Genomic DNA, 14971 nt, shown 5'->3' with positions numbered 1-14971 from the left:
TCAGGTCATGACTTCTCAGTTCTTGAGTTTGAGCCTTGTTTCTGCTGTCAGCACAGAGCCTGCTTTGGATCCTCTGTCCCCCTCTCTCTCTGCACCTTCCCCACTCATTCTCTCTCTCTCTCTCAAAAATAAACAATTTTAGAAAAAAAAAGATGGAGAAACTGAGACTCAGAAGTAGACTTACATGTGTACAGTTATGTAACTCGTAACCGGCAGAGCCAAGGTTTGAGTTCAAATCATCTGACTCCAAAGCCAGAACATTTTCCACTGTATCAGGCCACAGAGGAGAATGAAGCATGGAGCATCTTTCTGGATAGAGTCAGGGGCCTGAGATTCCCTGGTAGGGGGCCAGTATCCCTGCAGGGTGTCCTTCTTTCGTCAGGTTGCTTTGGGACTTTAAGGCAAATCACTGTGTATTGTAGTCAAAGGCTGGTGTGGCATGCTTTCTCAAGCATCCAAGCCCAAGGATTGTTATATATTAGGAAACAAGGTGGTGTTCATTCACCATACTCCTCCCTCCTAAGCCAGCTTCCAAAGTGACTGAGGCATAATCATAAGATCTCACAAAAACAAAGCTCAAAATACTAGCTTTATGGCTGAAAAGGAGACCATGGGTTCACCTCCCCAGACTTTCTATTATTTATCCCCAGAATGGCAGTCTTTTCTCTCTGAGGGGCAGAATATATCCCAGTAAGTTCATGGCATGGAGGAGCAGAGAACCTGAGTTTTCAGAGAGCAAGCTGCTCCAAAAGAGAATTTTCTGGTTAGTCACTTCTCCCTTGGGGAGCACTGTGTGAAGGAGAGAGGGGCTGAATGTGTCTGCCCATGCTTTCACCTCTTCTCTATGACAGTGTGAAGGAGGGGGAACAAGCATTCCTTCCTCTCAACACTGTGCTTCCCACATTGCAACATCCTGAGTCTACCAGGGATCGTCAGCAGATGTAATATGTAATTCATTCTGACGAGGAAAGAAAGACAATGGTCTTGATGTCTTATCTAGAATGGTAGGTAAATGAGACAATCGTGTAAGAGGAAGGACTAGTAACCAGGAAGAGCAGATGTGTTATTTGCAGACAGGTGGAACGACCAAATTAGACTTTCAGGGCTGTAAAGAACTTAGAGATCACGTACAACAAATCCCTGCTTACCTGACAGGCTTGTTTGGCAAGGTCATGTGGGAATTCATGGGGCTGGGATGTGAGTCCAGCATTTAGTTTGGTTGTCCTAAAGAAGTCTAATGACCTCAGCCCCATACCCATGACCCCCCTCTAAGGCTTTCTCACCTTAGGGCCCATGCTGCTACTGTTGAGCCCTCCAGCATGGCCATAGCTGAAGGGGGGGAGGGTAGCCAGCCTAGATGCTGGTCTATAAACTGAGCAGGAGGGACTCCAGTGACTAATTGAACCCGCTAGATTCTGTCTTTTGAGGATTTTTGAATATGAGACATTGGGCTCTGAGCAATTGATAGGAAGGACAAAAGACACAGAGAACAGGCAGTAAGAAGACATGAGCTGAAGCTATGAGTGAGCAGGGTGTGAGGTCAGATGAAGAGCAAAAAGCGTTTCATAGGTGGAGATGTGAACAGCAAAGAAAGGATGGAGGAGCTGGGTTCAAACGATGGGGAAGCTCTGGAGGCGCGATTGGCTCCTCCTGCTGCGGAGGGAGGTGTAGAGATCACCCAGCTGCCAGACCACGTTGGATCCTGCACTACCTTCCAATTACCAAACTATGTTCTAGGCCCTGGGGAGGTTAGCTGTTGAGCTATTAATAGGGTCACCAGGGACCTGGTTATATGGCCAAGATGTCACACTTTCTTAAAACATGTAGCTTCATAAAACACCAACACTCAGGGTAAAATGGGTAAGCCTTTTTGTACATTACAACCCAAACAGGCTAACACATTGGCTTTTCCACTAGCAACTGCACCTGTACAAACCACATAAATCAGTATTAAAAGTTTTGATCCCATAGTTGTGTCCCCTCTGGCAGCAACACCTACAGTTTTTTGATTGGCCCAGAATTCACTTATGATCCTTTCCTCCATCCCAAATAATCACTATCAGAGCCTTAGAAACCTCCTGGTACAGCCTATACTACTTCTTTTTCCCTAAGCAGGCATTCTTTCCTTGGGCACTGGGTGCCTCTGTGTTTAGTGTCTGTCCTGAGGTCCAAGAATAGCGTGAGCAGTCGTGATGATTAAGTGCCCAGAGCATGACTCCCTATTCACAAAACGTGGAGCAGCTGGGTGGGAATGCACGTGTTGGATGAAGGGAGGTAAGTCAGGTGGGAAGATAAGAAGAATGCCCGGCTAGCTAGGAACTGTAATCTCTAGCTTTGCTTGGATGTGCCCTAACCTACTGCGACTTGACCTCCTCACCTTCTTCACCCCATTTTTGTTCTCTGCCACTCTTCTCTCCTCCCCCTTCCCCCCTTCCCTGGCCTCTCTATGGGACTCTGGGGTGATATGAGTAAACCCCAACAAAGCTTCTACCAAATCCAGGTCTCCTTCTCCTAGAGAGTCTCCAGTGATAAGAGCATGGATTTTTCACAGTTGGTTACAAACTTGACTTTATTTTCTCACCTATAAAATTGGCAAAGTTCAGTCTCTCCAGCAAACGGTGTTGGGAAAGTGACATGTGGAAAAATGAAACTGGACCACTTTCTTACACCCATACACAAAAATAAATTCAAAATGGATGAAAGACCTAAACATAAGACAGGAAGCCATCAAAATCCTTGAGGAGAAAGCAGGCAAAAACTTCTTTCACCTCAGCCACAGCAGCTCCTTACTCAACACCTCTCCAGAGGCAAGGGAAATAAAAGCAAAAATGAACTATTGGGACCTCATCAAGATAAAATGCTTCTGCACAGCAAAGGAAACAATCAGCAAAACTAAAAGGCAACCGACAGAATGGGAGAAGATATGTGCAAATGACATATCAGATAAAGGGTTAGTATCCAAAATCTATAAAGAACTTATCAACACCCAAAAAACAAATAATCCAGGGAAGAAATGGACAAAGTTTAAAAGCCCATTTTATTTACAAAGGCGTAGGAAAACAAGTACTCTCATACATTGCTGGTGGACATATAAATTGGCACAATTTTCAGGCTGAAAATTACAAATCACATGCCTTTTGACTTAATTAGCTCCACGTCTAAGAAAGTATTCTAAAGATATACACGTAGCAAACTTTACTCGCTTTCTTTCAGGAAGCATCCATTAAGGATGGCTCCAGTGAAGAAGCAGCAGTCTTTGGAATTCTCTGCAGCCCATGATATGGGATAACCCATAGATACAGATAGGTGGCCTTTCTCTTTCCATCAAGCCTTCCTCGATTTTTCCAATAGAACGACATACAGAGCATCCCTTACAGAGTGCAACTGAAGAACTCAACTCACTCAACTCAACTCAACCCTCACTACATCCCTTACAGAGTGCAACTGAAGAGCTCAAACTATTCACCAACTATTCTGCCTTTCTGATGAATGAAAGAGTAGAAGAGGGTTGTGACCATGTAATAGGGGATATTGGGCAAAAAGCGACAGCACTCTGCATAGGAAATGCCAGAGTACGGTGTAAATGGGAAGTCATTTTCAGTTCTGACCTCAAGTAGGAAGGGGCTCCTCTAGCCAGACAGCCTTTAAAACTCCTTTTTGCCACCACAATCTGTAATGAATTCAGCCACTCGAAGAGCGCACAGGGTCCTTGGTTAGAGATTCAGAGCGCCAGGCTCACTCAGCTATTCCCAGACTCAGCATCCAAATACCGGTACCTTGAACCATGTGCAGAAAGATGACCTATAGCAAATGGATCCTATAGAAAGAGGCAGACCTCCCAGTGCAGGGCACACTGTGTGAGACGGGGAGACATGGGCTACCTACAGAGAATTAGACCCAACCTGCCCCTTTGCTTTAGGGTCATTGCCAGAATCACCTAAAGAGGATCCAGAGCTGGGGTTCAGAAGCCATCATGGGCTGTTACCAGGGGGTATTATATAGCCTTGCTTCAATCCTTCTCAACATTTCACTTTGCCATTTCCATAAAGTTCTGAGCTTGGCGAATTCCAAGGCAATATTAGAGTCCTCTAGAAAAATAAAGATAGGTACTGCCTTTTACTAATTTTTTCCCCACCATTCCTGCCATTCATTACAACAGTTCTTCATTTCAGGGGGTAATTGGATGGAAAGATCATTTCATTTGTCTATTTTATGTAGGACGAGTCTTCCTGTGCCTTCTTTTCTTATCTGCAGTATCAACTTTTATGATTCTGTGGTAAATTTACTAACATGGAAAGAATAGGGGAGAAGGGGAGGGGGTTGAATAGAATAATGGTGGGGTCTGGAGTGCCTGGGTGGCAGAGAGATACTTCAAAGAGAAGCATGAATAGCAAGGCCCTAAATAAGTTGTACTCTGAGTTTAGTAATGTTAGCTGTGTTCATTGTGAGGACAGGTGTTTGCCCTCTGATAATAAGTAGACTTTAATCCTAGGTGTGAGTACAAGTCATGTCAACAGGGGTGGTTCCAGAGAAATTCACAGTAATTGCCCAAGACACAACATTAGCCCACAACCAAATTCTCACACTGAAAAGTCACTGGCAAGTAGGAATGCCAGTCTTGATACAGCTCATTAGGTAACAGAAAAGGAACTGATCCTCCAAGTCAACAAACATCTTCGGATGTTTCAAAGGCTAGCCAGGCAAGCCATTCCAGCAAGGGAGAGGTGTGGCTCTGGTGTGTGGTGACACACGGTGAACACCCAAGCTCCGTAGTGCTGATTAGTTGTGTAATGGGTGGATGAGTCAAAGATCATGCTTCCTAGCTTGTCAGATACTTGGTAGCTCCCAGGAACTTGCTCCAGACTTCCAGTGGCTCCATGCAAGCAATCCTGGGGCTGATTACGAGACCACATCAAGACTCAAATTTCAGTGTCATAAGCACTGAAGCAAAATCCTCCTGACTCACATCCTTTAATCCAAAGAGGAAGATTTCAGTCAGAGATTGTGTTTCTGTGAGCATCTTCATTTTCACCAGGGCCTTGTGAATTTATGTGGACAGCACAGGAGGAGCAGCAAATTAAGAGTCTGGTCCAGCAAAATCAGCTCTGGCAAGGTATGAAATCTTACCCACAAGACATGGTCGTGCTGCCCAGTCCATAGCACCAACAGCTATGGTACCATGTTCCCTGCAGGGAGCTTCCTCTTCCAAGTCCCCTGTAATGTTGGTATCGACACTTATCACCCTGCTACCTTATAGTTTGGGAATGGACGGAATGGTTAGCTTTCCTTCTCATCCCCAGGGCTCCAGGAAGAACAAGTAGTCATATACTCCTAGGTTTAATCCCTGGCTAAGCTACTTAATAATTGGATGACCATGGGCAAATAATCTGAGTCTCGATTTCTTCATCTGTTTATTAAAAATAATAATACCCACTCTGTAGGGTGTTTTTTGAAGATTAAATTAAATCAGCTCTATAAAGTGCCTAACACAGTGCCTAGCACAAAAAAAAATGGTAGTTTTCATCTCTGGAATTAGTGAGTCTCAGAACTGGAAAAAATGTTAAAGGTTATCCAATAAGACCCTCCTTCTGTTATTCTGTTGCCAGAATCCCCTATTGCACCTCCAAGACATGTGGCCATCCAGCCTCTACTTTGAGTGTATCAAGGCAAGAGACAATACTCCTAGGAGTTCTGAGGTTCTTGCTGAAATTGAGCTGAAATATAGCTCTAAGGGGCTTCGACTATTTGGAATAGTAACCCCTTACCCACGTACAAGAGTAGCACTCTGACTGTGCAGACTTGTACCACACATCTCTGGGCGATGCTGTTCACACAGACCACAATGTAAATGGTGCCTCCTGGAGTTGGGCATTGTGATGGCCCTGTCTATGTATAAGTCATCCAAATATTTAGTGTCAACCTCACATTCCTTTGAGTCTTTTCTTCTCCAGTGAAAACCTCCAAATTGCTTCTATCATGTCTCACATGACAAGTTTTGCATCTCTCATCACTCAAGTCACTCAGTGCTCAACTATGTACTGCCTGGATCTGGGCACAATGCTTTAGTCATCATCTGACCAGTCTGGAGAAATGAGACCCACTTTTCACATTTCACACCACTAAGCTATGTCCTCTCACCCCAATTCCATCCTGAACTTGTATGGTTCGTTTTATTATTTCAGTTCTCATTTAATCCTTACACTTGCCCCTATGAAATTTCATCCAGCTGGGTACAGCTCATCATTCCAGATGGTGAAGACATCTTTGTATCATGCAACATACTCATTCTCTCATGTTGGTACAGAGATTACTCAAGACTCACAGGACAAAGGGCAGAGTTCTTTCTCCCACTCTTAGAAAATTCCCCCTAACTGACATAGATTCTTTTTTCTTTCCTTCCTTCTTTTTTCCCTTCCTTCCTCCCTCCCTCCCTCCCTCCCTCCCTCCCTCCCTTCCTTCCTTCCTTCCTTCCTTCCTTCCTTCCTTCCTTCCTTCCTTCCTTCCTTCCTTCCGATACTTGTTTCACTAACATACAGTTAAGATGTCTCTTTATTGACCACAACTGTACTATGGGAGACTTTGTTGAGTTTCTTGTTCAAATGATTTATTCCTTCAGACAACAGTGTTGGGCACCTGCTGTGTCTTGATACTGTAGTAGATACCTATAGTACGGGCAATGTTGTGCTGGAAAACATTTAACACCGACTTCCCAGAAAAAAAATCTTTGATCTGTAGCATTTGCTGATTTCCATGACATAAGTACTTCCAAAATGGCAGACTTCAAACTATCAATGTGATGTCACTGAACATGGAGTTGGGAGGAGATGTGCACAATTAGCTCTTGTGAACTAGCATGAGCCAACTCCAGCACACTACTGATGATGTACACATGAATCATAGGTGGTTTCTGCCTTAGAAAAACTCCAAGAGGTTTTTAGAATCTATGATGCACAATGCCCTTCTTCTCTCTAGACCTACTATGCAGAAACAATGTCAGTGAAGGATATAAGATTTGTCAGGTATAAGTTGTTCTCAGTGAACCATTGTGTTTCATACTTGCAGTGGACCTTTTAAGTGGTTGTGAACCTAAATGTTTCATTCAAAATTATTTCCAGAAGCAAGGTTAAACTCATTGACCTATAGTTTAAGGAATCCTATCTCCTCCTTTAAAAAAAAATTAGTACAGGGGTCCCTGGGTGGCTCAGTTGGTTAAGCGTGTGACTTCAGCTCAGGTTGTGATCTCATGGTTGGTGGGTTCGAGCCCTGCGTCAGGCTCTGTGCTGTCAGCTGGAGCCTAGACCCTGCTTCAGATTCTGTGCCTCCCTCTCTCTCTGCCCCTTCCCTGCTCACACTGTCTCTCTCCGTCTCAAAAATAAATAAACATTAAAAAAATTTAGGGGTGCCTGGGTGTCTCGGTTAAGCATCTGACTTCAGCTCAGGTCATGATCTCACAGTTCATGAGTTCGAGCCCTGCCTCAGGCTCTGTGCTGACAGTTTAGAGCCTGGAGCCTGCTTTGGATTCTGTGTCTCCCTCTCTGTCTCTCCCCGACTCACACTCTGTCTCTCTCTCAAAAATAAATAAACATTAAAAAATTAAAAAAAAAAATAGTACAGGGCACCTAGATGGCTCAGTTGGTTGAGTGTCCCACTCTTGATTTTGGCTCAGGTCATGATCTTACAGTCGTGAGATTGAGCCCCATGTGGAGCTCCATGCTGGGCATGGAGACTGCTTAAGATTCTCTCTCCCTCTCCCTCTGCCCCTCCCCCATTCGTTCTCTCTCTCTCTCTCTCTCTCTCTCTCTCAAAACAAAAATAATTAGTACATTTCTAATCTTCTAGCATGTTTACTATTCTCCATAAGTCCTTAAAACTCTCCAAGCACATTTTAGAAATCCCATTCCTAAATTCTCAGTAACTTGGGGTGAATCCCATTCCAATTTGGGAACCCAGAGTACATACTGCCTCTTCACCTACCTTGAGCTTTGGTTCCAACCAATATTTATTCTTCTCTTTTGGATCCAAAGATCTTTCTACTTGATGAGAATGATAAAAGGAAAATAAAGGAAAGGATCCTTTCTCCATGTTTTCATGACAGATAATCTTTGCTAACTGATGGGCAGAATAAGTTCCCCATCCCCAAGATGTCCACATCCTATCCTTGGATTAGGAAGGACGTTATCTTACATGTAAACATGTTACATTTTTTGGCAAAGAGGAATTAAGGTTGCACAAGGAATTAAGCTTGCTAAACAGATCTTAAAATAAGGAGAATATCCTGGATTATCCAGATGATCCCAGTGTAATCCCAGTTTTTTAAATGTAGAAGAGAGAGGCAGAAAAGATTTAGAGATGCTGCATTGCTGGCTTTAAAGATGGAGGAAGAGACCATGAGGCAAGGAATGCAGGTGACCCCTCAAACTGGAAAAGGCAAGGAAATGGATTCTCCTTTAGAGCCTCCAGAAGGAAAAAAGCCCTCCTTACTCTTTGATTTTAACCCTGTGAGACCCATTTTGGGTTCTGACCTCCAGAATTGTAAGACAGTAACTTGGTGTTTTTAAACTCCAACTTTGTGGTAAAACGTCCTACAGCAGCCATAGAAAACTCATACATCAACCCACTCCAGGCCTTCTTCCTTGCCATCTTCCATTATCAAGGCTGGAAAGTCCAGTACAGATAGTCCCCAACTTACAATGTTTTGACAAGTAGGATGGTGCAAAAGTGATACACACTCAGTAGAAACCATACTTCTAATTTTGAATTTCGATCTTTTTCCAGGCTAGTGACATACGGTAGAATCATCTCTCATGATGCTGGGTGGTAGTGGGTACAGCTCCCAGTCAGCCACGTGCTCACAGGGGCAAACAACTGATACACACACACCACAATTCTGTACCCACACAACCACTCTGTTTATCACTCTCAGTACAGTAGTCAATAAATTACATGAGATATTCAACACTTTAGTATTAAATAGGCTTGCTATTAGATGATTTTGCCCAACCATAGGCTAAAGTGTCCTGAGCACATTTAAAGCAGGCTAGGCTAATTAAAGTATTTTCAACTTAAGATAGACTTATCAGGACGTAACCTCATTGTAAGTTAAGGAAGATCTGCACTTGCTAAGTCAGTGGTTCTGTGCTTTTATAATCCATTACCAAAACCATGATGATGACTTAGATACCAGTGTCACCAAAATATGGTGATGTGGAGATCCAGAGGACCTTGACCACTGAAGAAAGTGCTTTGGCTATCAAGACATGTTCTATCACTAGGGGTGCTGGGGCGGCTTAGTTGGTAGAGCATCAGACTTTGGCTCAGGTCATGATCTCATGGTTTGTGAGTTCGAGCCCTGCGTTGGGTTCTGTGCTGACAGCTCAGAGCCTGGAGCCTGCTTCGGATTCTGTGTCTCCCTCTTTCTCTGCTCTGTCTCTGTCTCTCAAAAATAAACATTAAACAAAATTAAAAAAAAAAAAAAAAAAGACATGCTCTATCACTATAGCCAGACAGTATTTTCTCCAGAGGTAGAAGGGAAGATAATGCTTCCTCTCTATGGTGTATGTTCACCTGTAGTCACATCTGATGTGCGAGCTCTCCAGCTACACAGCACTATCTTTACATAACACATACCCACACAAACTCTTTTCTCAAGGTGTCTTCATAGCACTAGAGTGCTACATCCAGATGACTTTCCAAACTTGGCCATCCATTCTACCTGGAACCAATTTCCCCTACAACCTCAGTGTCCTGGCTCCTGAGAGCAGAAGTCTCACATCACCCCAATCCCAAGACACACAACATTTTCCTAGTCAAAATGGGTGTTATTTTTTCCAGAGGATAAAAACCTTATCTTAATACAGTAAAAGTGTATCTTTGCTTCCTAATCCCCCTGAGGAAATTACCCGACTTGCACATGATCTTGTGATTCTCATAAATTTAACGTCACTTTTTGGTCAGTACTGCTTCTCCACCCTTGCTTCTCTAACTGATTCCTCTCCCCACCCTACCTCCCACTTTCCCTCCACCACAAAACCATCAGGAAAGCAAAGCAAGAACTTTGCCACATATTTGATGTAGGGGCCACTTTTAGGCAGCAGGCTTGAGCAATGGAAACATGAACAAAGCAAAAGGGCCCACAGACACTTTAAGCGACATAGCCATAGGCCCCAACTGACCAATACAATCAGACACAGTTCCTAAGATTACTAAAAAAGGGAAAATTCCATATGTTCCTATACTCCGCCTCTCTATGGTATAACTGTGGCCCCCACCACTGCCTCAAGGAAGATAGTCTCTCCTTTGCTATCCTGCCTGCCTCCTCTCTCTTTCAGTGTACTTAATAAACTTCTCTTTTGTTCTGCCTTGGGTGAATTCTTTCACTGCCCACACCACTGGCCCCCCACCCATTAGAATGTCTCACATTTGGTGACCCCCCCATCCAATCAGGTCACCCCACATTTGGGTCTTACATGAATGAGATTTTCAGGAAAGGGTGGAGAGCTTATGTACTGCCATTATCTTGCCCTATACTTCCCTTCAGCTTGGTGGGCAGGCTGCAATCCTTTCCCACAACCAAGGTATTTATTTCCTTTTCCCTTTTTATCCTTACCTATGTGCCCTCCATGGAGTTTCTAGCCTAAGGTAATTGATTTCCATACCACCATAAATGTTCCCTTGAGTAACTCTGTTCTCTTTCATCTCTGTGTTCCAATCTTATGTTTCATGCCCCAGAGTCTCTGGAACAGCGTTCACTGAGTTTATTACTCATGCTTTGTACTCTCGTACCCTGAGTTCATCAATCATTAATATGTCCTAGGTGCTGTGGGACATGAAAGATGCTCCATGTGACTTGAATCCTTGTAGTTTACCCATCTAGTTGGGACATTACCAGATAACGATGCTGTGAGATAGGAGTGGCATGCACTTTAATAAAAGAATTGATAAGTTCCAATGAGAGCTCTGAAGTGGGCAACATGTCACTTCCAATTTGAAGACAGGGTTCAAGGAGGAGGGGCTTCCAAGCGGGGCCTTGAAGAATGAGAACAATTTAGAAATGTGAAGATGGGGAGGGTGGCAATTTGGGCCAAGGAGGCTATCCTGTGAGCAAAAAGTTCAGACTTGTGATAATGCTGGGCATCTGTCTCCATGGAGAAGAATGAAGCTTGGCTTGGACAAGCACAGCATGGTGGGTGAAGAGTGTGAGATAAGACTAGAAATGTAGATGGGGTCAGACCTCAGAGGGTTCTCAAGTCAGCAAACAGGATTTGGCCTTTCAGCTATAGTCAATGGGTATCTTTTTTTTTTTTTTAATTTTTTTTAATTTCTTTTTTTAACGTTTATTTATTTTTGAGACAGAGAGAGACAGAGCATGAACAGGGGAGGGGCAGAGAGAGAGGGAGACAGAATCGGAAGCAGGCTCCAGGCTCTGAGCCATCAGCCCAGAGCCCGACACGGGGCTCGAACTCCCGGACCGCGAGATTGTGACCCGGGCTGAAGTCGGACGCTTAACCGACTGAGCCACCCAGGCGCCCCAGTCAATGGGTATCTTTAAAGTTTGGTGAGCAAAGAGTAAAGCCACTAACTTACTTACTTACTTACTTATTTATTTACTTAATGTTTATTTTTGAGAAAGAGAGAGAAAGACAGCATAAGTGGGGAGGGGCTGGAAGAGAGAAAGAGAGAGAGACAGACAGAATCTGAAGCAGGCTCCAGGCTCTGAGCTGTCAGCACAGAGCCCGACACGGGGCTCAAACTCAGGAATCATGAGATCATGACCAGGAATTGTGAGATCATGGTTTGAGCCAAAGTCAGATGCTCAACTGACTGAACCACCCAGGTGCCCCACCACATACTTTTTAAAATGTATAATAGCCATTCACTAAAAGAATATTGGTATTCAGTAATTTTTAAAAATGTTTTATTTGTGGAGCATTAAACATTAAAAAATGTTTTATTTGTTTTTGAGAGAGAGAGAGGGCACATGTGAGTAGGGGAAGGGCAGAGAGAAAGGGGGACAGAGGATCCAAAGCAGTCCTGCACTGACAGCAGAAAGCCCAGTGTGGAGCTCGAACCCACAAACCGTGAGAGCATGACCCGAGCTGAAATCAGGAGGTGGATGCTTAACCGACTGAGCCACCCAGGTACCCTATGGCCTTCTTATACAAGGTAAAGTGGTTAAGAGAACATCAGCCTTAGAGTCAAAAAACACACAGTCAAATCCTGCCTCCTCCTCTACTAGCTGAGATTTGACCAGCTTAACCTCTTTCAGGTTCAGCTGCCCCATTTATAAAAATGGAGACTGTAATAGAATCTACCTCAGAAGGTTGTTGTAATGCTTAAATGAAATAATAAATGACACGTACTTAACATAACTGACTCACAGAATAAGTGTTCAGGACATGTTAGGGGAGAAAAAGCACAGCACACTTTCTCCACAGCCTGGAAAACACATCTCCTACCCCCAATTCTTGTGCCCAGACCAAACTATTAGGTAGTTGGTACTGAGTTTTCCACAGCTGGTCATAGGCATCACTCTGTTGGTTTTGCTCAAACACGGGTCAGGGAGGGAAGGAAGAAGAGGGCCTAACTCCCTAAGTCCCACCTCTATTCCTGCTGTTTACACAGGGTTGCAAATTTAAATACCACAGAGAACAGACAGGTGTGTAAACAAGTGAAGCAGGCCCGGGAAGATGTGTGACAAATAGAAGAGTAGGATTTGATCCTGGCCCCATAAAATTGCCTTTGCTTACACTTCCTGGGGTGCTTAGGGCTGGTAGACAAAATGGAGCAAGTCATAGTTTGAATTATAAGAATGCTTGTAATGTTACCTTTGTGAGGAACATGAGTCAATTCTTGACTGATAACACTATCGACACTAGGTGAGGACCTCGTAACCACTGACCTGAACTTTTTATCTCATGGACGTGGTGAACTGTAACCAATACTCTGTACTTGTGTGAGTTGCATTATTGACAGCTCGGAGGAGAGTTTGTGGACACACACAGATATGTAATGGTTCCTATGCATTTTAGCTTTTTTTTTCTTTCTTTTATCCTGCCTAATTTTTAAAAATTCCTTATTTCCCTTAAGAAATTGTGTTCAGTGTCATATGTTCAAATAAAAGTGTACAAAGTAAAATGTACAATTAAAATCCTTTATAGAGGGGCACCTGGGTGGCTCAGTCAGTTAAGTGTCCGACTTCGGCTCAGGTCATGATCTCATGGTCCGTGAGTTCGAGCCCCGCGTCGGGCTCTGGGCTGACTGCTCAGGGCCTGGAGCCTGCTTCGGATTCTGTGTCTCCCTCTCTCTCTGACCCTCCCCCGTTCATGCTCTGTCTCTCTCTGTCTCAAAAACATAAACAAACATTAAAAAACTAAATAAATAAAAATAAAATCCCTTATAGAACCATCTCTTCAGAAATTACCTCAGCAAGAATTTGATAGATTTTTTTCCGGTTTGATCTTATGGCAGGTGCACACTGTATTTGTTTCCTGGGGCAGCCATAACAAAGCACCACAGACTAGGTGACTTAAATAACAGCAATTCATTTTCTCACAGTTCTGGAAGCTGGAAGTCTGAGCTCAAGGGGTCAGCAGTGTTAGTTTCTCCTGAGGCCTCTCTCCTTGGCTTGAGGATGGCGGTCTTCTACCTCTGTCTTCACATGGTCTTACTTGTGTGTGTCTGTGTCCTAATTTCCTTTTCTTATAAAGACACTAGTCATATTGGATTAAAGTCCACCATAAAGACCTCATTTAAACCTTAATTACCTCTTTAAAGATCTTTTCTCCAAAAACAGTCACATCCTGAAATACTGGGCATTAAGGCTTTAACATAGGAATCGGGATGATGTACAAATTCAGCCCGCAACACACACATGTAATAATTCTTATAATAGTTCTTTTTCAGCAGAGTTATGCAACTTGCTTTTTTCACGTAAGGTAGTTTCAACACATTTTCAAGTCAGAAGATTGTGTATCTTTCTGAGGAGGCTGAGAGATTGAGTATTTAGCTGTCTCATCTCCTATATATGGCGAGAGAGAAGGGGTTGGGAATGGCCATTTGGGTCCACAACCAATAGCATCAAAGATACACTGGCTCTTCACTGCCTCTCTTCCTTCTCCTTCTAATTGCTTTTATTACTTTGTGTTTTCATCTGAAGTTCACGTGATTTTCTTATGCTTTTTCTTCATATCCCACATTAAGTTGGTTATTGCATAAATTATGCTCTGTTTGCTGTTTCTATGATGGGTGTTCATTGAAAAATGATATTATGTCCTTGCTTTCTTTTCTTAGCTCTTCTGGCTTCCTTGCTTTATCTCATTCAGTTGATTTATGACTACATCTTTTATCTCGCTCTTTCTCTTCTGTGGAAAGTGCAAGGCATGTGTTACCTGAAAGTTCCTGCTGCCTCCTAGGATGTGTTCTCCAAGTCTCCTGTTTGACTCTCAGTAGTGTGAGTGGTTTCTCTTTTGCTTCCCTCCTTGTGTCTTTAGGGTCCCTTTATATTCTGCCCCTGGTACTTAAAAATGTACATTGATGCCCTATGTTCAGCCTTTCATTGAGTCTGTGTGTGTGTGTGTGTGTGTGTGTGTGTGTGTGTGTGTACACGCACACATGTGCACAGGGGTCTTGAGCAGTTGGCATTTATGAATTTTGTCTCAACTTTCTTTCTCTGGAACTTGACCTTGTCAGGGCCCATCCTGTGGGCTGCCTTCATTTTGTAGAGTGTTCCCAACCTGAGGTGAAGTTCATTCCCTTGCAGGCCCCTTAAGTCCCCTGAGCACTGATTTGATGTAGCAGTCAACTCTATCTTAGTGTCTTTTTTTTTAATGTTTATTTATCTTTGAGAGACAAAGCATGAGCAGGGAAGGGGCAGAAAGACAGAGGGAGACACAGAATCCGAAGCAGGCTCCAGGCTCTGAGCTGTCAGCATAGAACCGGATGCAGGGCTCAAACCCATGACCTGAGCCAAAGT

General features: G+C 43.6%; 1 protein-coding gene across 15 annotated transcripts in view; it reads right to left on the bottom strand.

Annotated features, from left to right (window-relative positions):
- SUSD1 (sushi domain containing 1) overlaps window positions 1-14971 on the bottom strand; it is a 286887-nt gene that overhangs the window by 47850 nt on the left and 224066 nt on the right. The gene's annotated exons all lie outside the window — the stretch shown is intronic.

Source organism: Acinonyx jubatus, chromosome D4 (genome assembly GCF_027475565.1).
Source record: "Acinonyx jubatus isolate Ajub_Pintada_27869175 chromosome D4, VMU_Ajub_asm_v1.0, whole genome shotgun sequence".
NCBI classification, from domain to species: domain Eukaryota; kingdom Metazoa; phylum Chordata; class Mammalia; order Carnivora; family Felidae; genus Acinonyx; species Acinonyx jubatus.
Note: the sequence above shows the minus strand (reverse complement) of the source record. Positions and strands in the feature narration are given on the sequence as shown.